This window comes from Dermacentor albipictus, chromosome 8 (assembly GCF_038994185.2).
Source record: "Dermacentor albipictus isolate Rhodes 1998 colony chromosome 8, USDA_Dalb.pri_finalv2, whole genome shotgun sequence".
NCBI lineage: Eukaryota > Metazoa > Arthropoda > Arachnida > Ixodida > Ixodidae > Dermacentor > Dermacentor albipictus.
The window spans coordinates 33,516,108-33,540,891 of NC_091828.1; the positions used below are offsets into that span (position 1 = coordinate 33,516,108).

The 24,784-nt window shown below is 45.0% G+C and overlaps 2 long non-coding RNA genes across 4 annotated transcripts; both read right to left on the bottom strand.

The window, feature by feature from the left end:
* Positions 1-1,986: 1,986 nt before the first annotated feature.
* LOC135901513 (uncharacterized) lies at positions 1,987-24,784 on the bottom strand. Of its 3 annotated transcripts, none has more exons than XR_011507874.1 (3): positions 24,557-24,784; positions 17,899-18,039; positions 1,987-6,102 (listed from the first exon to the last, which is right to left on the bottom strand). It is a non-coding gene; the product is annotated as an uncharacterized lncRNA (long non-coding RNA). The 3 variants fall into 3 exon arrangements; XR_011507875.1 differs by lacking the exon at positions 24,557-24,784 and adding an exon at positions 18,372-18,505; XR_010564143.2 differs by lacking the exon at positions 17,899-18,039.
* On the bottom strand, positions 21,529-23,759 carry LOC139048723 (uncharacterized). The gene is made up of 2 exons (XR_011507876.1): positions 22,443-23,759; positions 21,529-22,119 (listed from the first exon to the last, which is right to left on the bottom strand). It is a non-coding gene; the product is annotated as an uncharacterized lncRNA (long non-coding RNA).

Genomic DNA, 24,784 nt, shown 5'->3' on the forward strand with positions numbered 1-24,784 from the left:
TCAAGCTAGAATGATTATTGAATCTTTCAACATTTCTTGCTTTCTTTAACATTCAAAAATAAAATGATGTAAATACAAGACAGGATTTCTGATTATTTTCATTTTCACATCACTGTATAAAGCAGAGGAATGGTCAGTGCAGAAAATAAGATGCCCGCAAGGCTATAAAATAGGTTCTTCAACAAGTTCAGCTGTATTGGTCAAGTTTTTGACAACATGGAAATACTGCAACTCCAAAACAACAAGGCACCCACAAGCTGTTTAAACTTAGTACAATGGTCTTTCTTATCACTTAAAGCATTCACATCTAAGTAAAACGATATGCACCTAGCTTTATATAATGTATGTGTAAATTGCTCTTGAAGGTTACCCTACGAGGCCCCACCATACATTTTTTTACACACTCAAATATGTAAAATGCCATCTGGGAAGCATTATACAGCAACAATTTCTGTGATGGGTTCATTATTATAGAAGATAAGAGGAACTGAAATGCCCCGTTGCTGTGTTGCCAGAAGGCGAGCATCATTGACAGCATAGAATGTTGCACTACGATTAGTACCCACAACTGACATACCTTCCTTGCCCTTTCTGATACCAAATACAAAGGATCGCACCACACGTATAGATGGTGAGCCCACCCTCCTGTTTTCTCTTTATTGATGCGAAAGCCTCAGGTGTCTGCGTCAGCGGTGATGAAAAATGGCCGATGCCACAAAGAGTAAAAACACATAAAAAGGAAACTAGTTGCTTTGAAAAGAAAATTTGGTACATTTCAGCCTGGGTGAGAATCGAACCCGGGCCTACAGGGTGCGAGATGAGCCCGCTTCTCTGAAGCCACGGCTGCTCCATGGTTCTAGCTTACTAAAAGTGGGCCTAGTCTGTGCTTGATTTCACATGTCACGTCGCAGCCATCTCGCTCACTAGTGCGTGTGTCAGTGGGCAGTGCCCGTGACGGTGCCAAGGAGGTGGTGCCACGCCATGAATGCATAAAATGAGTGCGTTGATGACTTTCCGAGGTCTACAAATGCTACAACGCATTCCCACATGTTAGCAGTCTTAGGTATCTGCCAAATTTTAAGTTTAGTAACTGCTGTCGCACCAGGTGCTGCGCAACAAGGCGGACACGCGCACTCTGCGCACTGACATCACAGTCGGAGCGGTGGTGGCGGCAGTGCTTGCCGGTGGCAAGTGACGAAGGAGTGTGCATGCTCTTGTGGCTCACGAAGGCCGTGCAGGTACGCCACTGCAGAAGAAGCGGCCGCCTTAGCGCCACACGAGTACTTCCTATTGCGGTGCGTTTTGTCTAACAGAGAAGTCTAACTCCGATTGTATAACTTTATGTAGTGTCAAATGTGCAGCAGGCTTGCGCCTTCTTGTGTTGCAAGGATGTAACACCTGCCGAACTTTTTCTGTTTGCTTCCGACTATGCAGTACACTCACAAGAATGTTCCTTTAGGTAGCGGCATACTCAGTGACAGCGACAGATGACTTCAGTGACACACCTCTTAACAAAAGCAAACCTGCCACCATTAACGCAAAGAAATCGTGTATCACAACTAAAATTCCTTTTTCAACTTGTTAACGGTCATTATAAGACAGATTTCACGGGAATAATTACTTTTCCATCTGGTTATGCTACTAGGCAGCGACATAGCCGAACAATAACCCCATTTAGTACACGTAATAATTGTTTTGAGTATTTCTTCTTTCCCCAAACAGTGGTTGAATGGAATCAACTAACCAATGACCAAATTTTAAAATCATCACTTTCGGCATTCGTTTCAAGTATTCAGTAAACATTTCTTATCTAGCTGTGCCACTGCTATGTTCAAGCTCTGTTGACCTGATTTGTATTGTTTTCGTTGCCTATGCAAGAGTGTTCTTTACATGTGTATTGTTTCCCATCCTGTTAAAATCCCCAATGGGGATTGCAGTATTGATAAATAAAAAAATAAAATATTAAAGAAGACCAACAACTCCCAATGACTGGCCAAACATTCAAAATTTATCATGCCTCTTTTACTGCATACACAAGTGTTCTCAAGGCCTAGTTGACAGATGATCACTTTAACTTTGTTGTGCCTTTCCATGAAGGCATTTCCATGAAGGCATACCACAGGAATATGATTAGTGTAATGGAAGAATTATCAGTACAAAAAAATATCCATGAAACATGCTATATTCTGCCGAAACATCTTGTGAAGTCACTTGGTAGTTCAACATATAAAAACAAATCATCACTTGCTTCATGATGCACCACTATGCCATGCAGCATACTGCACAGATATGTTGATTCACAATTTTTGACTCTGCCTATTACATAACGCTAGCCTGAGTGGGCCCTGACATGCTATCACATAGAACAGATTTCCAGTTTCAGAGAAATCACAGTGGTGGATGCATCCTTGCTGCAACTTCTCATCTGCGGCAGTTGTAGGAGAAGACGAATAAACTGACCCTGCACAATGAAAAGAAAACTGCACTTACGAAATGCCGAAGTCAGAAAATGCAGATCCTAGAGCTAATATTGAGCCTTTTGCTCATCTCATCAGCCCTAAGGGTGATCTCAGAAAAGACAAAACAAAGCACAGCTGGTCAATGAAATGAGTACGGGGTTTTATGTGCCAAAACCATGATTAGATTATAAGGCATGCTGTAGTGGGGGACTCCGGATTAATTTTGACCACCAGGGGATCATTAACGTGCCCCCAATGCATGGGACATGGCAGTTTTTGCATGACATCCCCATGGAAATTTGACCCCCGCAGCCAAGATTTTATCTCACTACCTCATGCTTAGCAGCGCAACACCATAGCCGCTAAGCCACCATGTCGGGTAGCACAGCTTCTCAACCTTTCTCCATTGCTTATTATAAATTATGTTGTTATATATATATATAACTGCTTAATGAACAGGTTTGAAACATACTATCTTAAAGAATGAAGCTTTACACATTTAAAATTATTGAAGTGAGAGGAGCAGTGTAGTGCTTGCATATGCTGTTGCTTCAGCTAAATACATCAATCTTTTCATGCTAGGTTGCCATGGTGCTGAGGATGTTTTCATGATATTTTTTATAATAATCATAAAACAATACATGTATTACTTGCTACAATGCACTAAACACTGAACAATAAGATGGCAACCATTTCCGAAAAGGTAACCCAGCATTGTCGTCTCGCAATACAAGAGCTACCTTAGCGAAGTACAAGCAAAACACCCCATTGATGCACTTCATTGATGCACTCCACGGTGATGCGTACTGTAGAGAATGCAACAAGCAATGTGCCATAATGTACCATTGTTTTTACAAGACGAAAGAATGCAACACAACAGGCATCGCATAGCATAAAATAAATTGCATAAGGTATACTTCTAGTACTCCACACAATATCTAAATAGGTCAGTGGGTTTATAACACTCTTATGCTCTCATGTTTATTTTACCAAAGCAAAAGCATTATTGCATGGTGTTAACATCGTAAGCAAAGCACAGCATATTCTTGTACTTCATAAACTAAAATTTCTTCGGAGCATGTCTGTGTTTAGGAACTCTCCAATCACAGGCTGGTACAAGTTTCTGAAAGAATCTCTCTGAAGTAAAGAAAACAAGATTGCCACATACTCTAGCTACTTGTACCTTAAACCGAACAAGAGAGTGAGCGGCCTACATGACCACACATGCGAAGAACGGGCATCAGCTGAAATTACAATGAAAGTGCGGCCAGGCACACAATATCTGTCGACAGTACATCCAACAAGTTCTCACTCCACTGACCCAGATACAGGCGGTGTGTACGCATCCTCACATAATGGCAAGCTGCTCCACTTGTGTCACTCTGGCAGTCACTGTCCACACTATTCAAACTCGGCATGTAGACCAAATTGCATGGCCTCCCATTTCAAGCAGGAAGCAGTGTATATGCCCCGATATCTGACCATCTACCTTTAGTTTCTGTTGTCGCGACAGCTATGGGTCCACCTTGGCCCAGCACTGACACAGCGTGTTCAAGCCACCTCAGCAAGAGACCATGCAGCCTCCGGCGAATATGACTTTGAAGTGGGGATGTGCACCCACCACCTGCCTCTGGGTCAGCACAGCAACAACTGGTTACGTATACTGCCGACAGGTATAACACAACTAGTCAGACTTTTGTCTCGATTCTAGTTGGTGCCTCTTCATAGAGCTGACGGTCATGCAGGTCACTAGCTTTGTCGTTCGGCTGGCTGTGGCAGGACTAACATTGGCATTGTGTGCAGTGTATATATTCTTGCATGATTCAGCCAAAATATGGCTTTATACAGATATAACTGGAGAAGTATGGTACATCTGTGGCAACAGGGCTTCTAGTACTATAGTTGAACTTGTGAAGGAATGAAACAAGAATATGCACCATAAAATCACGCGTGAAATTCAGATTCCTCAAAAGTGTATGATAATGAGTGCAATCAAAGGCAATAATGAAACAGCTTTTAGGTGCCACCACTAAATTCTGTTGGAGCATGTAACACAATTAATACGAGTTATTGAAACTGAGAGATTGTATGGTATTATTGCAAGCATTAAAATATCAACAAGAATTAACAATGCACATCCCTACACACAATCATTAATTTCACATTGTGGAAGAAATAGTGTTGACTAAATTCTTAATCACAAGTATTCTCATTGTTGTAAGGAAACCCTTATGTCTAAGTAGACAATGAAAAAGCTTGATCTGAATATAAGAAAGATATTCCAGTAGTAGTCCTAGAACTTGGAGAAAAGAAAAAGATGAAGAATACAAAGATTGCATCATATCATGCACCACACCATAACACCAAAAGAACCAATCTCACAGATGCAGAAATATTTACAAAGCTACAGCCACTAACAAACTGATACTCCTAATTGTAAATATCTTTTATAGTAAGAGTGAAAATGTATTTTGAACACCAGTGACACACATGCAAGTAGACTAAAAGAAAAACAAAAATGTTAACAATTAACTAGCCTGGCAAGCATTAAGGTACAATAATGAATGCACAGCCTTTGATAAACTGAGGAGTAAACAAGTGCAAAGTTGCCCAGGGCAGAAAAAAAGGCACATGCACCTATGTGGCTTTCTTCTGTCTTCTTAGGCCCCTGCTGTGCTAGCATTGCTGCATGAACACATGTGCCATTTTCTTTGTAGCATTCCTTCTATGGTTGTGGCATGTCTATTTCACACCAGCTATCATGTACCAACTAGCCCAGCAGCAAGCATTACTGTGCATGTCTAAGTTTCTTATGTGGTCACATAGAGAAATACCACATGGTCTCAAATAGGCATTATCTCATTAGAACAAGTACCCCTCTAACCAACACTGCAGTCAGTCATAGCAACATCCTAACGCCTTAAAACACCTCATTAAATCCTGCTAAAATATCCTTTGAAGAGACTGTGCAGTGCTCGTACAGCTCATTGCACATATATGTGCGGCTGTCTTCAATGTGAGCTGGAACTTAGTGCCCATTGTCAAAGGGGCTGAAAAACTGCAGTGCACGTTGGCACATATATACGAAACAATGGTTTAATAAATACCAGTAATTGGCACAGTCTTTAGTTAAATGTTTCATATGTCTGTGCTGCCATGCAGTCTTGAAGGTCTATAGACCATAGGCACCATGTAGCAGTTCACATCGAATGCAACTGCACAGTTGCAATTCCAACTGTTTATTCCATGAGGTGCACCTAGACTGCTTGTTACCTGTGCTGCTTGGTGCCAAGCTTTCACGGTGCCTATTCATATTATTTACATATATAACACTGATATAAAGGCAGCGTGCAGTTGCTCAAGTGGCTGCTCAGCTGCTCACACTGCACAAAGGATATCAACCAGTTTAGTTAATAGGCACTCGACTGTGGGTGCCCAGGTGTGTCTTGGAATTTGCTCTTCTGTGAAAAGCTCCCAGGGCAGTACCAGCAGCGGCGAATCAACTTCCTGTCCATGTGGTTGCACTAGTGTATGATGAGAGCAGAAAGCCTTGTGGTTGCATAGTCGCAATGGGCACAACAACCAAGGCGCTTCTGCTGCAACTACTGATTCTTGGCTGTTGGTGGGCAGCAGTGATGTCTTTCTGCAACAAGAGTTAAAGAAAACGTAACCAGATCAGCTACCTGCACACTATTTTGTTTACGAGTCAGGTGTTCAAAAAATTACATTTTTCTAATCTACTCGAACACAAACATTTGAGAAACAACCTCAAAATGTTGCATCAAATACCAAATCTTTCAAATTTCCAAACCCAGTGAAATAACCTATAAATATTTCGGTGGAATTTGTTTGGCGAAAAGAGGTTCAGTTATTTTGATAAATCAAGTACAATTATCAACTGGATTCCTGCTGATCTGAAGCTTGTAAACAAGAAACAAAGGAAAGTTGGTTGTATAGAAAGCACCCCAACAATGACGGTAATTTAACAAAGAAACAGCATGTGTCCAGATGCACATAGTACAGTGCAGGAATCGCTGAAGGGGTCAAGTGCAGTATACTAGTGTGTTACATTAGTACATTAAATCATGTTTAAGATCAAAGGAACCTAAACATGGTAAGACATGCCAAATGATAAATCACTTTAACCTATACAGAGACTGCAAATTTATAGGCTAAGGTGTGACGCACTTATTTATTGACCGACTTATTCATTGAAATTATGGAATATTATGGGCTCATGGATGCGTATGCATCAGTATGGATGTATACTGCATCCATAGGTGATGCCCTTTGTGCGTTTGCCCAAAAAGAGCTGTGTCTGCACAACAACCATGGTTCTTTAGCAGCAGTCAAGGGTCTCCATGTGCATTACAATTTCCTCCTGTAAAAAGTGAAAGCTAGTATGTGCCTTTTAGTATTAAAACAGACTGAATACTTTACAATATTCAATAGTGAATTGCCTAATCAAAAAAGAATAGGAAGGACTATTCGAATGGCGCTCAAAACTTCAAATATTACCACACCCTTATGTACCACATTATAAGAGTTGCACTATGCTAAACATCAGGTCATTATTCATTTATGACAAATGGGCAAAATTTACAGTGGCATGACCAAGAAAAGGTTGTTTGCTAGAGGTATGCATGGTCACGGGAAAGCGTCAATATATTTTTTTTCAGTAACATAGTCTAAATAGTGACGCCATGACAGGGTGCTATCTATATATATATATATCTCTCTCTCTGTAGAGTCAACTTCTGGTACGCTACTGTTAGCTATGTAATTTGTTTTCTTTCGATTAGTGTTCCAAGTGCCATTCCTTAGTTATCAGTCTCAATGTCCTTAGATTATGTCAACCTTTGTACATAAACCTTTTTCCTTTACTTTTTATGCCACGGGCTGTTGATCATTTTTCTTACAGGTGGATGCGGGGCTGTAAAGTCAACTTTTGAACCTACATGCCAATTTTAACAAATTTCAGCAGGAGGCTTTGTCTTCTTGCCACTAAAAGATGTAGTAAAGTGGGTGACCTTCACAAATAAATGATATCAGTCGAATGACAAAGGAAGCATAATGATAACAGCATGAAGACAATGACATGAGGACAATGAAATGATGACAAAGACATGACGACGGCAGCATGATGACAATGCTCCGACAAAAATGGCATGACATTGGTGGCATAATCATGATTGAATGATGCCAGCATTATTAAAATAGGATGACGAACAAGGAATGACGTCGATGGATCGACAAAGGTGGTATGACAACGACGGAAGGATGACAATGGGATGAGAGTACTCAAGTAATGATGATGGTGAAACAACAGCGAGACAACAAAAGCATAATGAAAACTGTATGACAATGACTGAGTCACGACGAGGGCTCAATGTTTAACAGGTGAACCCTCTCGAGTGAAGCTAGCTTAGCAATTATATCCCATGCAATACGTGGTAATTCCTGGTATATATACTGGTAATACCTGGTAATTCTTTGAGGAATTACCAGGTATTGCATGGGATATAATTGACCTCAGTGAGGTCAGAACTGACAAGGCTTGTACAGTGCTAACAGCTTCTGATGTACGGTGGTCCACAATCTCATTACTTGTTAGGAAGCCTCCTAGCACCAGCCAAGGCCCGACAAACTGGACTGATAAAAATATTCACCATACTAGGCAAGAAGGGTGCCTCGATGCCAGTGCCATCATTCAGGGCGGTGTCATTTTTTTACCCCTCCCACACCGCCCCATTCTCACTGCGATGCTGTCTCAAATCATGGTGAGTGGTTGTAGCTGCTTGGTGCCAGCAGCAAAGATTGTGTTGTTTGAGGCACAGTGGATGCCTCGTTGGTGGTTCTACTTGCTGGACAATGTTCAACTGTATGACTCGCAAGTCCACCGAGCCAAAGGATGGACTATTGTTTTTCTAAATGCGCTGGATCATTGCGCAAAAGCTTACATTGTTTTTGCTTCACTCGGGACCTAGAGTGAAGGAAGAGATGGGAAGCCCAAGTAAAGTGGAATCAATTGAAACCAACCGACAGTAAGTGTGAAGAAAACTTAGTCTTGCTGCTCCGCATATTTAATGTAAATGAAAGGCTATACTTCGATCCGCACTCATATGTACACTGCTGCTGCCTCTGTAGTGTATTGGTTAGCGAGCGAGCATCAGCATAGGCATTTTTAATTTTGAGCGGTGCTTTCTATGCAAGTAGTGCCCTGATTTTAGGGTCCAATGACCATGCTCAGCCGTGGAATATTATCTTAGCAACGGATCGTCACATAGTGCACCTACTTTACATTTTATGGGAAGTACTGACCCCACCTCTCTTTTTCTTGGTAGTGATTATTTGGCACTGGAGAATTCAGTGCTTCATATGGAGATCGGCTGTTGTGTTAATGCCAAGCAACGCACTGCAATTCTGTCCTAGCTCTGCGCAGTCATGAATCTCAGGGTGTTGTATTCTATGGCTGAATTTTTTTTTCCACTTGTACACATTGTGATGTAGCAGTTAGCACGACATTTAATATGCCCCAAAGACGTGCCTGACGAATCTCACTCAAGGCACAGATCAATCACAAGACAAGCTCCCCCAAGCGATGAAGACAAAGAACCCTGATGTTACAATGATCATGTGCAGACAAAAAAGTGTGCAAGCAATGCCCACAATAATTTTAGCGTGATGTTCGTAAGCTAATGGTCCTTCAGGGTCGTTCCTGATTGTGTGCTCATTCCCAATAGTGGTGGCTATTGGGAATGTCGCTAAATGTTAAAGGGAAGCTGAAAGGTTTTCCAGAAAAAATGAGTGAAGAGCAGTACGCCGTGGTTTTCAACCCTCTGAATTCGAATATTACATTGAAATTGAGTGAAAGAAAGCGCAAACATATTTTATTTCGACGAAAAGTGCAGCAGCAGACACGCCCAGCTCGCGCGCCTCGCTTCCGCCTGTGATTGGTCGGGTGCCTCATGACGTCAACAATGGTTCGGCTTGCAGACGACGAGTGAACGCGACAGCCATCGCCTCGCTTGCAGCGCTGTCGCTGTCGCGTGCAAGATCACTTGTAAGGGGTTTATACTTGCACATACTACACGTACGTACATACTTGTACATACTACATGTATGAGCCGATTGCGAAGAGCCGGCCTCTCCAAGAAGCAAAAAATGCTGGTGCAAGCACTGCTTTTCACGCGAACGAAGGTGAAGTGTTAGTATCTCCTTGTGTTGGAAATGTTCTTTGGCGAGTATGTTTTTTGCTAAGCTGCATTCAGCATTCCAGTGAATACGCTTCCGGGCAAACAACTGTAGTGTTATGTTCCTGCATGCCTTCTCGTAAAACGTAAGCGGTGATGCGATGTTCAGCATTTGTGCGCTGCCCCAAAGCTGTCGGCAATCTACACAGACAGTTTAAACGTGGGAAAAGTTTACCGGCTGTTGTAGCACGTGTAGTATAGAACCTTCATCAGCGTGCCATCCGCACGCTACTCGTAACCGGCGAATTCCGTCGGCTACGTGAGATGGTCGGTTTCTTATGTGCGCAAGAGGAGGGGGAGTGCAGCGTCTTGGCGTGAGCAGGCTTTCCAACACATGCAAACTTTACGCTTGCACTGCGTTATGGTTGCTGCATGCAGGCTGTTTCACAACACACGTGCGAATAGAAAATTCGCGGCACTTGGCGATGAAACCTGCGTCAAGGGTGGGTGATAAACATGCACCTTCTGTTCAGCGTGCTAACAATTTTTTTTTTTAGGAGAACCCAAAGCACGCATTATTGATAAACTCCGGTAGTAATCGTCACGGAAGTGGTTAGAGCACAACACTTGTTCTTGAGCGCTTGAAGTTGTTTCGCTTCACAGCAGCCTCCCACTTAGCTGATAGCTTCTTGTCCTGCAGGAACTAATGGAACATCGGAACATCATCTCTGGTGTTCGTGCAAGCGTAGGCTGCACAGAACTCCGGCATGATCAGCATACAAGTTCAACTGATGCTGAGCACGTCAACTACCACTCCTATATACACACAAATAAAGGAATGTAGGGTCGAGCGAAGCAGATTAGGACGGCACGCACGCAGAAATAAGCCCGGTCAGGCACGGTCGCGGAGACTGCGAAGGAGCGGAACACCAGTGTTGACGTCACTAAACCACGGTTTCCAGTCTCCGCTCGCATCGTCAGCGCCAGCAGCAGCGCGCGGCGCTCAACCGGTGGCGGAGCTACAGCGCAATTTTAACTGACGATTGCGTCGCTCCTAAGTGAAAAATCCCCCCAAAATTTAACCTTCATGGTTTATAAGGTTCCCACATCCGTATATGAGCGTCTTATTGAATTGGACAGACTCTTCAGCTTCCCTTTAAAGTACATTATGGGACTGAATTGTTTAGTGTGTTTTCTGGCACGACATCTGTTGCAACCTGTGCATTGCTTGGAAATGTGTGAAGCAAATATTGCATTACTTTTAAGAAAACTTACATTTAAGCACTCTAATTAGTTATTTTATTGACAAGTACCTGTTAGTATTTGTTCAAAGGCCAATAATCACGTTTGTGGTTTTATTTATACTTAGCACCGAGGACCAGTATGGGGGAAAATCGACAGTATGGACACTGCCTGTTAATGTTGACAGCAACAACCCCTCCTCAAGTATTGCTACAGGAGTTGACCATGACAACTCTGGTGAAGTCAGTCGATATAGTATTGACTCTTTTGTAAGAAACTCCAGTTGAGCGTGACAGGAATGAACACATCTGGCTTTCTTCATGGGAGCTATGAAAGGCTTTGCAAGATGTGAAAAAGAAAAACACTGAATTGCATGAAAGCTTGTCATAAGCAGGGCTGGGCAAAGACTTTGCTATTGTATCATGATACAATACAAGATACTTGCACAAGCATTTCAGACACAGATGCAAGACAGCCCTGCAATTAGTGTATCAGATATGATACTTTCCATTAGTATATTAAGATACTTTGATACATTTGCAAATTTGTTATTACAGATCTATACAATGTAGCAGCAAATGCGTATGCAGAAAAATGTTTGCTTGGAAATTTCTTACCTCCGGTCAACTTTGTTTCATTTGAATGCAATGTCAGTTAGTATCCTAAATTTTTGTCTTTTTTCCTCAAACTATATTTTCATTACAGAATAATTTATTGGGGCTGCTTTAACTGCTTAACATGAAAGGTTTTTATATGCTGTGCTGTCAGTGGTTTTTGCTCGTTGCCTTTGTAATTGATGGGTCGCTGCTCTGCTTGCCGACCAGCTAGCGGGTGGCCATCTAAAGAACATCTAAATAAAGAACATCAATCAAAAGCCTCTGCATGATGGCACAATTACTGCTGTGAAGTTTTATCTTGTCCATAAACATATTACCGTTTAAGAATGTAACATAATCCAAAAAATTGCCTTTGGTGCTTGTGAGCAACAGTCACGCACACAAAATAGCCACCCTATGCAGAAGTCTCCTAGAAGCAGCGCCATCATGCTTTGGTTAACGACAACTTACATCCATGAGATCCTTCAAATCACTGATGTTCGAAAGCCACTAGATGCATGGCAGCCCCATTCTTGCATTTTTCACATTCCGTTACAAGCATCATGCAAGAGAAACTTCAATAACATCACTATAGCGACATCAGAATTTGCGCAAAAGATGCCGCATGCATTGGTGTATGCAGCACAGTACAGCGGTTACGAGAAAGTGTCGCAGCACTGACACAACTAAAAAAAGTCAGTTTGGCTTGGAAGGCGAAGCTTCGATCATGATAGAAAATTAGGGGACAGCTCTACAAATTAAGAATATAAACTTTTAAATATAGGCATACTACCTTAATTAGAAAGCACGGTGTCACCACACACGCACAAGCAAACATGAACACATCTCACTCAATGATCGCGGAAACTCTTGGCTGAAACGCTGGCGCAAGAAAGAGCAGCAGCAGCGAGCGAATGAACCTTCGTGCTGCGTCTTGCATCAACGTGAATTAAGCTGGGGAAACACAGCTTGCGGTGGACTCTGTCCCCGTCGCAGATGGCTTTCAAGACACAGCAAGCCAGACGCACACACGCAGCTACCCAGGCGGCCCGGAATAGAATGCCCCTCCCCCCAGAGCCTCGCACAACGGAAGACTGTGCGCTTCCTCCCTTGCATGCGCGAGATTGAGCCGCAATCGCTGGCTCACCCTCGCACATGCAGCATATGGTGCGCATACATGATTTTATCGCCCTTCAACTTTACACAGAACCTCACGGTGATGCCGACGGCAGAAATGCACCTGGAGAGCCCATATAATTGGTATTGCATTAAAACAAAAATCAATTGTGCGCTTGCTTTATCGAGACAGCACTAGCGCCACCACTTGACTTTGCTCCACCAATAGGGACAGGCACACCTCAGCCTGCGCTAGCTGGAGGGCTTTGGAGGAAAGGTTAAAAGAATGTCGCTGACTTTAGTTTTATTCAGGTGGCTTAGTAACAGCAGTACCAGCTTGAGAAGCAGAGTTCAGCTAACGTTTATAGTTTTGCACAGTGATGTTGCAATAGCAGTACGTATCTTGTATCTTAAGATACATGATACATTCTTTCATGTACCATAAAGACAGGTACAGATACACATCTTGCCAGACGTGTCGTGACACAGATACAAGATACTCTAAGAGTATCTAAAATAGTATCGAAGATACACGTATCTTCGATACTGCCCAGCACTGGTCACAAGTGAAGAAGAGGTTGAAGAGCACTACCAAAAGAAAAAAGCAGCCGGAAAGAAACCTTTCTACACTGACCTAAAATCTAAAGCTTTTGAATGAGGGCCAGAAGGCTACCTTGGAAAGAAAAAGCTGGAAATAGCAGCAGTACGACAAAAACTATAAAGGAAGCATTGCAACTGAAGTGTGCTTTTGGCTCTGCCAGATATGACTTACTATTAGAATAGGGCAACCCTCTTCCGCCACAAGGAACGCTTTGCAGATGACTACAGAATCTGTCATTTAAACACTGTGTCTTGACTGAGATCATAAGAATATTGAAAGCAAACGTGGCTGCAATGTCCAACACCGAAAAAGACTGTGTTTACCTTTGGATTAAATGGAGATTGATATAATTGTTCATGAGACCTAAGTGGTGACAGCTTTCTTGGCAAGACAATGTTTGCTGGAACTGACCAAGCAGCAAACCATGTACTGGTCTTCAAAGTTGGTGGCCTAAACATGCACTGGAATCAGGTAATCGCTTACCACACGGTTGCTTCTGTGAATGGAGAGAAGTTCCAGGACTTTGTTTTCTATTTAATCAAGCTTCGTGCACATATTTCATAGCGCGTGTTTTGTGTGACGTACAACACGGGGACTTCCAACTGTGGAATGTGGCAAAGCTTGAACCTGTGAAGTTCCCGCTACTCTGTCACTATGTGCACTGTTGCAATCCATGTGACAATACTATGTAAATGCAAGATCCTTCACAAATTCTAATAAATGTCAGAGGGCACTTGGTGCCGAAAGATACAATGCAAGTCAGTGACAAAATAGTGGGCAAATACAATTTAACTAGCAGTGATGTGTCGATTGAGTACCTGGAAGCAGGGTAAAAGTTGGACACACAACAGCTAAAAGTGTCTGTAATCTAAGTTCCCTACTTGTTTTGAACGACCATTTCACAAAGATGAAATAGCAGTGGCTGTTATGTTGTTCCTTGTTCTGTGAAGCACCTGCGGCTATCGGGTACCCTGCAGAGAGGAAGAAGCTGCCACCTGAGGCTGGAGCAACAGCTGGGGCTTTCGAAATAATTTTCAAGAAGTGCACAATCATGACTGTGCGGCACCATGTTGCTCTAAGTTTATCAGATAAAAGTAAATAAGAAGAGGCCATTTCAATGGTGAAACTTGATGGTGAAGTGATTGAGGGCGCAGGGAATGAAATGGCATCAAAAAGGTGTGGAAGTCACGCCAGTCTGGGGTTTCTAATGACCGCTGCTGCAGTACTTCAACTGCACAATATTCTAATATAGAAACACGGCTATGCATTCTTCTTGACAGAAAGGTTGGCCCAAGATTCTCTCAAGAACTTGTTTTCAGTCACCCGAATGATCTCTCCTTGTTTCCAGTGCACATTATGTCATAAATGCACTCAGGATCATATTGGTCAAGACAGTTCCTCACTATACCTAAAAACTAAGGTTATGAAGCTGGATTGGGAGGATTTCTTTACTGCAGAGATACACGTAATGCTGACAGAATTCCAAGGTCCCTCGTACGCTGATAACTGCACAGAGTTCGAGCCATTGCCTCCAGCAGAGAGTGGCATTGTTGCTCACTTGGGCGGGCATTCTGTGAGGCCCTTCATCTCTGCGAACACACCATGCTCTAGCTGCACAGAAGCCCTCACTGCTGATGAGCCTTCAGATGAGCATGCATTCCTGGAGCTCAAGGAGTATAAGCAGGGCTACAGAAATCTGGTGTATGTGAGTTGTACAGTGCTGCATTTTGTTTCTTCCTGCAAGAGTGTGCTAATCTTCAGGGTGCCACACTGTACATTACAAACCTTTTTACCCCTTCGTCTTGCTTACCTATTTCGTGGTATGCATATTTTTTCATGATAGACTGTAGTAAACACTAATAAATAAACCCATTTTGTGCATCTTTAGGTTTGTTGTCAGTACTGCACAAGGTTAACACTGATGAGTTACGTTGCATATTTGCCTGCAGCAGTATTAAAACCCAATTTTCACCTCTCAGTTATTTTTGCATCAGATTAAACCTGGCAGCACCAAATTTTGCAGCCAAACAGGAAATGTGCACGTAGATATCGTGAAAAAGTTGCAGTTTTCTGACCGATTTCGCCCCCTGACAGTTCTCACAGGGCAACAAGATAAATTCTGCTTTGTTCGCAAAATATTCTTTAAGCTCCAGATCACTTGCATTTCTAGTTTACTGCAAATGTCGTAATTAATCACTTATCTTTGAAGTTTGCTTACATAATATCGATAAGACACCCTTTATTCTTGCCAAATATAAATGTGCCTTGTTTAGCTAACTGAGGACATGATTGAAACTAAATAGGAATGTCTTATGGTGCATGAAAATAGGGGGGAAAGAGGGAACGATGGCTTGGTAATTATTTGCAACGCTTCTAACTACACCAGGAAGGTAAAAAATGTTTCCCACATTGCCCTAAACATGACCTCCTTGCCCTTTCCCCTTTCCACTAAATATAAACATGCTGTAACCTACTGCAATGTTGGGACACTGGGATGCATAGATGATAGCAGTCATTTCACACACTTTATCGTGCACAATGAAGTTTGACAGACCTGTGTGTGGTAAGTGGTCCAACATATGCCCCAGCACGCTCCGTCAGCCGGACCCTCCCATCTTCAGCGGCACTGACGATCACAACATTGATGACTGGCTCTCATCTTATGAACACGTCAGTGTGAACAACAAATAGAATGACATCATGAACTTAACCACCGTCCCTTTTTACCTCACCGGAATTCCCACTAGTGGTTTCGGAACCACGAAAGTGAAAGCCCAATATGGACTGTGTTCAAGACAAAGTCAGCGAGGTCTTCGGCTGCCCTGCTGTTCGAAATCTTCGTGCCGAACAGCATCTGCAGTCGCACTGTCAGCAACCTGGCGAGACTTTTACCAGTTATATTGAAGATGTCATCGACCTCTGTAAACAGGTCGACGCGTTTATGACTGAGGGCAATGAAATCAAGCATATATTGAAAGGTATCGATGAGGATGCGTTTCAGATGCTGATTTCGCAGCGTTGTCGATGACGTGGCTGAAAACATCTACAGGCAAGGTGGCAGTTATGGGACTACAGTAGGGGGTGTTCACCTCTGAAGATCCAACAGGAAGTTGCAACGTGGTAAGGGTGCCATAAGGCTCCACAGTGCTCTGAGATTCGCCACAAAGCAATGGAATCGAGGATGGGAAGTGGTTGTATACAAGAAGGTGAGTCGCACCAGCTTGAAGGCCAAGCAACGCGGTTGGGAGTGGTGAGAGGTGGCGATGAACGAAAGCAGTGCAAGGTGTGAAGAGTATGGTAGAGTTGGTGGCAACAGAACAGGATACACGCGCCAGAACGGATGTATGCGGAGGTATCTGGATGTCGTAAGTGAGACAACTTGCCGCAGGAAAGCGAAACATCGTCAGATATGGCATTGCCAAGCGAAGGGAAGGAGACTTCTGAACAGGAGCAATCAATGACAGCTTGGTGACGGGAGAGAAAATCCCAACCTAAAATAATATTGTGGGCACAGTGGGGAAGGACGACAAACTCGACTATGCAGAGCACTGCTTGAATTTCAAGTCTGGCAGTATCACAGCACTGCACATCCAGCCACCGGCTGGATGTGCAGTGCTGTGAGCATGCGGAGTAATGGACCGAAGAAAGGTGTCCTGACTTTTTGTATTGAGCGGCATAGTTTTTTGGCAATTACAGATATGACGGCATCTGTGTCAACGAGGGTAAACACAGAGACACCTTCAACAACAACACCAATAATGTTTGCGAAAGAAGAGGGCTTGTGCTTGGCAACGATGATGCAGCTCTTGCCTCGGGAATCGCGCCGCTTAGTTTTCTGTGTCAGCAGTACAGGGACGTCGCCTGTACCGCTGACACAGAAAACTAAGCGGCGCGATTCCCGAGGCAAGAGCTGCATCATCGTTGCCAAGCACAAGCCCTCTTCTTTCGCAAACATTATTGGTGTTGTTGTTGAAGGTGTCTCTGTGTTTGCCCTCGTTGACACAGATGCCGTCATATCTGTAATTGCCAAAAAACTATGCCGCTCAATGCAAAAAGTCAGGACACCTTTCTTCGGTCCATTACTCCGCATGCTCACAGCACTGCACATCCAATTGTCTTGCTGAAGACACATTCGTTTAGAATGTGTAGTGGCCATTGCAAAACTTCCCTTACTTAGGCTTTTGCAACACAGCATACAGTGGCTATACAATGTCCTGGGATAGGCCCACTTCACTATGACAGTAAGTCGCTAGGGATGGCCATGACCACGATATCATGACGACAATGCAGTCATAATGGTGTAATGATGTCAATGGAATGGTGAAGGCGGTATAACGACGTACACATGGTGACAATCGGATGAAGTTTGTGAAATGATGATGTCAGTACAACAATAGCATGATGACAATGGCATGGTGACAACTGCATGACAAGAGTTAGATGGCAAAGCTGAGATGTCAACGATGGAATGACCACAACTTCATGACCATGACTCTAGTGGCTCAAGGTGGATAATCTTTAAAGCAAAAGCTTTACTAATTGCGTCGAGCCAAGTTTCACCGTTACCAGCAATTCAACTTTCATTTGACCGCAGCTGTGGTATAGCCTTGGCAACGTGGCATGTCGAGCTCCACTGCCGCCGCCTGACCACGTGACTCACGGCACCTGGCTAAGAGGAGCACCACACTCACCTAGTCAGTGCGAGCTTGGCCATGGATTGGAGTGAGGCCGGGCCATCTTGTCTGAGTGTTGCACGGGAGTGGGAGGTTTTGAGCCATTGGCACCAAGCGGCATCTGATGCACCCACGGATATTGCCCGGCGAGCTGCTTCACTGGAGAGGGTCCGGAATGCAACAGGCGTTGTACCGTCAAGATCAATGTGGTGACCGCATTCATGCCCTGTCCATTGGACTTCAACACAGTGCATGTTCACAGCATCTCTTTGCATGTCTAGCACTTGCACTCTCCCTGTGACACAACAGGCATCACTCCGTCGAACAAGATGTGTCTACCCAAGCCTAATCACAGTCATTTCTAGCCACCGAACAAGGCAAAGGAACTAGCTAACTAGGAACTAACTAGGAACTGGCTTAACAATGATTGAATACCTAAGTATAATAATTACAGCTAAATGAAAGGTTAACCAAGTGAAGCCAAGACTCACCGAGGCTAAACCGCAGCGAATTTTCTAAAGCGAAGGCTTTACTGCTTTACTGGCCGCGAACTTGCCATTTCGCCGTGGCCGTGCTCTGAGGATGCACTTGACGTCACACCGCATTCCTCATCGTTGCGTTCGCCTCCACTCGCTTTGCCAGATGTGTCGCATGCCTGATAACATGTCAGAGGATTGAAAAGGAGAGCTTGCGTGCGCTGCAACCACAGTTGAGGCGGCAGTATGGAGGGCGACAATCCTGATAAGCAGGAGGACGCCTGGAATTGACATCGGAACGAGATGAAGAGGAAACGAATCGCCCAGGAAACAGACGAACAGCGCGCCGAATGCCTGGCTAAATACCGCAACATAGCTAGACAACCAGACAAACCTGGACTTGCAATCAAAATTAACCACCAAGGCTAACCATGCGGCCTTAGCTTTTGCTACCTATATCCTGGCAATGCCAAGCTAAGCCACTGCCAATTTTTTTTACATGTCACCGCCTTAAACAGACGTGTACACCGCAGAGTGGCTTCATGGCAAGATCGGTACACGAACTGCTTAAATTACCCTATAGACACAAAGGAGGAATCATCTTTCTCGGCAACCACTGCACCAAATTGGATTAGGTTTGTTGCATTTCAAAGAAAACGTTAAATTATAGCAGCAGTTAGAAGATGATTTTTCATTAAGGTCATCCATCTTTCTATAAATTTTGTCAAAGAACTGAAAATTTTCTGAAAACAGTGTCATGAAGTTCAAACCTCTATAACTCGGCAATGAAAAATGGTATTGCAATCCTGTCAATCGCATATAAAAGCATACCTAAAGCGGTAAAAATTGACATATTATACATGGCGTATTACATATTACATGGCGTATTATACAAGCTTCACTCACATGTTAGTGGTGTTCCTTTTAGGTATACCACTAATATGTGAGTGAAGCTTTTGCAATACCTTTCTAGACATCATAACTAATTCGCTTCAAATACACTTATGTCAAATTCATCCGCTTTGAATGTTCTAGCACATGCAGTTCACAAAACTGCGATATGTGTTCTTGGCGCAGAGTGATCGATATGTAAACTTGGTGCTTCTAAATTTTTCAAACTTACTGATATTTGGAAATACTTGTATAAGGCATTCAGGCCTAAATCAAAATTCCCCTTCGAACAGCCACTATAATTCAACAATCTCTTTCGAATGCAACGAATTTCATTATAATGCACCAAGGTTATCTCAGAAAAGCATTTATGATTTTTACATGTATTTGAAGAGGCAGTGATGAGTTGGGCCCAGGCTAAAGCTTCCTCTTAATATCCTGGTGTGGTTTGTCCTGCTCAGCGCAGCATCCCAGCACCTCTGGTGTAACAACGAGAGCCTCAAGGAATTGGTTTGTAGTATTATTGCCATTAGTGTAGTCACAAAAATTGTATTATAAACAGACCTGTCGTGGTTGCTTGGCGGCTTTGGTTTTGCGCTGCCAAACACGAGGTCACAGGATCAAATACTGGCTGCGACAGTCACGATTCAATGGAGGTGAAATGGAAGAGTTACAGAGGCACTTAACTTTCCTAATGCACACTGAATGCGAAAGTATCCCGACTATTCCATGCAATACTTTTCACTTGGTCATGCGCTCGAAATAAGCAAAGTCGAGTGAATGAACTTTAGAGTTTTACGTGCCAAAACCACGTTTTTTTATTGAGGCACACAAGAGAGAGGGAAGATTAGTCTTGACCACTAGGGGATCTTTAACGTGTCCCCAATGCACGGGACACAAGCATTTTTGCATTTTGCACCCACTGAAATGCTGCGGCACCGCACGGATTTATCTTGTGACCGTTCGGCAATGTCAATTTTGAGGGCGAGTTTTGGGAGTGGGCAAAGTCAATTCTGAGAGTGGGCTAGGGCGGGTTTTAACGTGGGTCTACTAAATTTTCATATCGGGCAAAGTCAATTCCTTGGGTGTGGGCCACGGCACCCGTCTGACGCCGGCTTTCCTGCTAACGCCTGTCTGTGTAAGGTGCATGGCGCCCACGTTAAAGAATCCCAAGTGGTCAAAATTATTTCAGAGCACCCCAAATAAAGTGTGTCTCATGATCAGATAACGGTTTTGACATATAAAACCCGAAAATTCAATCACTGTTATGAACAGGAGCTTTCACTATGCCATGAGAAACTTGGTTTTTGGCGTTATGATTGATAGCTGGGCGTGTTGAGCATGATCTGATGCGAGAGGCGGGAGAACGACGACGGTCAAAGAGACGCCCTGTGCGAGTTTTTCTCTTTGTCTGTCGCCGTCCTCGCGCATTCCACATCAGACCATGTTTTGGGGGGCAAGGTTCTGACCGGTGTTGTAGAAGTCGCGAGGCGCTTTTTTCGTTGCTGGGTGCTTTTCTCGTCGCAACGATATATTGAAGTTTTTGCAATTGCTGCTCCAGGAGGGCACACGTAACTGGCAAACGGAGGCCTCAGGAAAACAACCGAGATTACAATAACGCTGTGTGTAAAGGTATGTCGCACGTACTATCGGCCAAAAAAGTAAACGGACCACGGCACCGGTGGCCGGAGTGGCTGCGGGGCCACACCGGGGCGCTGCTATCTCGCTCCGCGCGCTGACGGCGAGAGTGCCCCGAGTGACGCCAGACTTCACCCTCTCTCTCGCGCAGGGCCTTGTCGCGCTTGATAAATTTCTAGTGCGCCGTTCGGTTGCTCTGCTGCTGACGGTCGCGACGAAGGGGACTGTGCATCGCCGGTAGTTTAGCACATTGGCGCTTTCGAACAGTAGTGGACGGCCGCGGGGCATCAAACCGCGCCACTGAGGAGGAACGAAGACTCGTTCTTAACGTTGTTTTGCTTATATTCACCATACCTCTCATATTAGTGCATTTCGCTATCGTCCACCGCTGCTCGATTTTAGGCAACACAACGAAAGCAGCCGCAACGGCGGCTACGGTGACGCGCGCTTGCAGGTGCCAAGCTTTACTGCCGGCGCGGGTTCTCTGTCGATATTACTTTTCCGGCATTGTCTCCAGCAGTGGGTTTATTGACTATAGCAGTGCGCCTCTCCACACTGCTTTAATTCGCTACTGCAATACACAGTCCGTTATGACACTTTCTTGACAAAAGTTCCGTCAGAAAGAGATGATTGGAAAGACTAATCGGAAAAACAAGTCACTCGTGAAAGTTTATTCACGGAAGAAAATAAAAAATGGGGTTCCATGCGTTGAAAAGGTCCTCAATGGGATGAAAATTCGCCGTCGACCGCGATGACTTGGCCTACTCGCCTTGGCATCGAGTCATAGAGAGCGGCCACTAGCTCCGGACGTCCGCGTAGTGCTTTCCACTCTTCCTTCACGGCACGCCAAAGCTGATCCGCTGTGCCACCACACAGGCGCCGTGAGGCAAGAGTCTTCTTCAACATTCCCCAAATGTTCTCGATGGGGTTAAGATCAGCCCCGTTAGGCGGCCACGGAAGCTGACGCACAGCGTAGCTCTCCAGAAGTGCGCTCACAGCGCGAGCTTTGTGCACAGGGCTGCGGTCGTGCTGGAACATGTAGCACCCGTCCCGGAATGGCCCGTCCAGAACGTATGGAATCAAGTGCTTGACGAGGAGTTCGCAGTACTTCGACCCAGTGAACGAGCCCTCAATCCGCACGAGTGGGCCAAGGCCGTCCTTCCTGATGGCGCCTCAAACACTAACCGAGCAGCGGCCGCTGCTGAGCACGCTGTGGATGTGGCCGGGGTCATATCTGGGCATATGAGAGAGCAGTCATTAACATATGTCGGGTACAAAATTTACGCGCAGCCACCTCACTCTGCTGTAGAAAATAAAATAATGAAGGCTTAAATCATACCCTTTCTAACATTCAGCTCGCTGATATGCAATGACGCAAAAGAAACACTTCGTAGTCAATTCTGCACCTACGTGTAGTCATGCAGTAAGACGAGAAATGAGGCTGTACAGCATTCTTAAGGCTAGTATGCGTTGCAAACAATCCCTATTTTTTAGCACTGACTAGCTACTCAAACGTTACCCGCAATTTCCCTCAGCTGCAAGGATGACAGGTCGTACCTGCTGTTCAACGGACGCCACAGACGCTGCTGTTGGTCCCAGCGTGTGCTGAACGTTGACTCATCCGTGAAGATGACCTCCCGCCACTCCTCTGCAGTCCATTGCTCGAACGCTCGGGCAAAATTCAGTCGCTCTTCCCTCTGCTTCGCCGTCAGGTGCGGCTTCTGAGCGGCAACGCAGTTCATGAGACCTGCCTCTCGCAGTCTGCTCCTGATAGTCTCGCTGCAGCAACTGAGGTCCAGTGCGTCGCGAATTTCCCTGGCGTTCAGAAAGGGGTCAACAACAGCGGCAGCAACTATCTGTTGGTCCTCTTCCAACGTTGTAAGCCTTGGCCGCCCACTGCGCTGAGCATCAGCAATTCTGCCGTATTCATCCCTATAGGCTTGAATAATGCGGCTCACCGATGTTCTGCTCCTCCTAGTGCGGCTGCAGATTTCACGCTGAGGGACACATTCTATGCTAAGCCGCACGATGCGCCTTCTCTCCTCGATCGGCACCCGAGATGGCATTTTTGTGACGGAACGAATGCGACCGTTCTCGTTTTTAAACATTTCCTAGTCTTCCAGTGTCCAATGGCTGGACACAACCATATCTGGATAGCAGCGCGCACTACAAAACGCGTCGCCGACACCGTTCCAGAGAACAAAAAGGAATATTGAACGCCGGTGTCCTCCTATTGGCGCCTTTGCTGTGGCACAGCGGATCCGCTGCATCATACCGTGAAGGAAGGATGGAAGCGCTACGCGGACGTCCGGAGCTAGTGGCCGCTCTCTATGACTCGATGCCAAGGCGAGTAGGCCAAGTCATCGCGGTCGACGGCGAATTTTCATCCCATTGAGGACCTTTTCAACGCATGGAACCCCATTTTTTATTTTCTTCCGTGAATAAACTTTCACGAGCGACTTGTTTTTCCGATTAGTCTTTCCAATCATCTCTTTCTGACGGAACTTTTGTCAAGAAAGTGTCATAACGGACTGTGTATTGCAGTAGCGAATTAAAGCAGTGTGGAGAGGCGCACTGCTATAGTCAATAAACCCACTGCTGGAGACAATGCCGGAAAAGTAATATCGACAGAGAACCCGCGCCGGCAGTAAAGCTTGGCACCTGCAAGCGCGCGTCACCGTAGCCGCCGTTGCGGCTGCTTTCGTTGTGTTGCCTAAAATCGAGCAGCGGTGGACGATAGCGAAATGCACTAATATGAGAGGTATGGTGAATATAAGCAAAACAACGTTAAGAACGAGTCTTCGTTCCTTCTCAGTGGCGCGGTTTGATGCCCCGCGGCCGTCCACTACTGTTCGAAAGCGCCAATGTGCTAAACTACCGGCGATGCACAGTCCCCTTCGTCGCGACCGTCAGCAGCAGAGCAACCGAACGGCGCACTAGAAATTTATCAAGCGCGACAAGGCCCCGCGCGAGAGAGAGGGTGAAGTCTGGCGTCACTCGGGGCACTCTCGCCGTCAGCGCGCGGAGCGAGATAGCAGCGCCCCGGTGTGGCCCCGCAGCCGCTCCGGCCACCGGTGCCGTGGTCCGTTTACTTTTTTGGCCGATAGTACCTGCTTTGCTTCCGTTTCGCTAACTCCGTGGTTCACGCCTACTGTTTTTTCCACGTTTTTGCAGAAGGGCGTTTATTTAAGTCAAAACGGATCATTAAAAATGATTTCGAGAGGTTACATAGAGCAGCATACGAAAAGCCTGGCACGAGCAATGATACCTCTCCGGGAGAGCAGGCCCTGTCTCTACTACGGACTCTTGCTCCCCCGGGGAAATCAGTGACGTTTATTGAAGGTAGGGTGCGAGAAAAGTGTAATCTGGCATGACTAACTCAGAACAAGCGCCGCAGGCGCGACAAAGTTTGTCTGACGTATACAGAGCAGCCAAAAAAGCACCCCGCGACTTCTACAACACCAGCCAGAACCTCGCCGTTTTTGGGTAAAGCCAGTCCGCTCACCGAACTTCTCCCAAGTCATAACAAGCACGATGAACTCAATCAATAGGCCAAGTAGAACTCATGCAATAGTCGTGCAATAGAGTACAAATGATTCCGCATGCGCAATATCATAGAGCAAATTACGTGCACCGCTTCCACCTCAGAACGTGACAGCACTTGCACTCACCAGCCAGTGCTCGACACGTTGGCTGTGCATTTTCAGGTACTGGTTTCCGGAGGAGTGGCGCGCCTTGTGCGTATTTGCTGAAAATCTAGCTTTTGCTACTTTATCAATGCGTTTCTGAAGCAAGCGTGGCTACCGCGTGGGTCAACGGACCTAGCGAATGCAGCTAGCACGGATATCGGTCGATCAGGAGCGAGCCGAATCTTCTGTAAAAGCACGACCTACTGTAGC